A 1,118-nucleotide genomic window follows, 5' to 3' on the forward strand; every position below is an offset into this window, starting at 1 on the left:
ATTCCTGACACAATCATACCAGCTAACCTATCATGATATTTTTGTTGTCCTAACCAATTCACTTACCCCTGAGGAGAACAAAAGAGTGCTGGAGCAGGCCCATGCCCACGCAGATCAAGAACATCTCACAAACAATCATCACCCAGCAGGCGCAGACACTGTCCCCAATCGAGACCCAAAGTGGAACTACAATACTCGGGCAGGTACTGACGCCAGAAACAGGTATGTTAGCTGCCTACTCCATGGCCTATGCTGAGCAGCCATGAAGGCTGTCAATTATGATAAACTAAATGAAATTATTTAGTATAAAAATGAAAATCCATCCGACTTCCTTCAGAGACTGATTGAAGGTCTCCGGCAATATACTAACCTAGATCTGGAATCTGCCGATGGCCAGAGACTAGTTATGATGCACTTTTTTTCTCAAGCCTACCCCGACATTAAGTCTAAGCTAAAAAAACTAGAAAGGGGTCCCCTTACTCCCCAGGCAGAAACTCTCACAATTGCGTTTAAAGCCTATAATGGCTGAAATGAGATAAGAGCCAAACAAAAATACGAATTGTTGGCACAGGCCATCAATCCCACCATGCCACGATGCCCCAATGGGGGGCTCTCCAACCCTCCGGGACCCTGCTTCTGAAGTGATCAACAAAGCCACTGGGCTAGTGAATGCCCAAACCCCAAAACTCCCATGAGACCCTACCCCAAACGCAAACAAACGGGACATTTAGGTTTTGACTGCCCTCTGGTGTCCACCCACCATCGGGTCACCGGCCCCCCCGCTCCCTCAAATGACCTTATCAGTCTGGCGGCAGAAGACCTGTAAGGAGACCTTGGCTTGTTTGGCCCAACACGGATCACCACCCAGGAGCCCAGGATAACCTTCACCATGGCAGGTAGAATGATCATCTTTTTGATCAACACTGGTGCCAGTTTTTCTGTTTACGAGAGTACTGGGGACCCTCCTCCCTGTCTCAGACCTCTATTGTTGAGGTAGAAGGTCAATCACGTCGCCCCCTACAAACTCCCCTCCTATCATGTACAATTGGTAATTTTTCATTTTTACATTCCTTTTTGGTCCTCCCTTTCTGTCCCGTTCCCCTGCTGGGTCGAGACAT

Source organism: Orycteropus afer, unplaced genomic scaffold (genome assembly GCF_000298275.1).
Source record: "Orycteropus afer afer isolate SDZICR_OR568_19922 unplaced genomic scaffold, OryAfe1.0 scaffold00739, whole genome shotgun sequence".
In the NCBI taxonomy this organism is placed as follows: Eukaryota; Metazoa; Chordata; class Mammalia; order Tubulidentata; family Orycteropodidae; genus Orycteropus; species Orycteropus afer.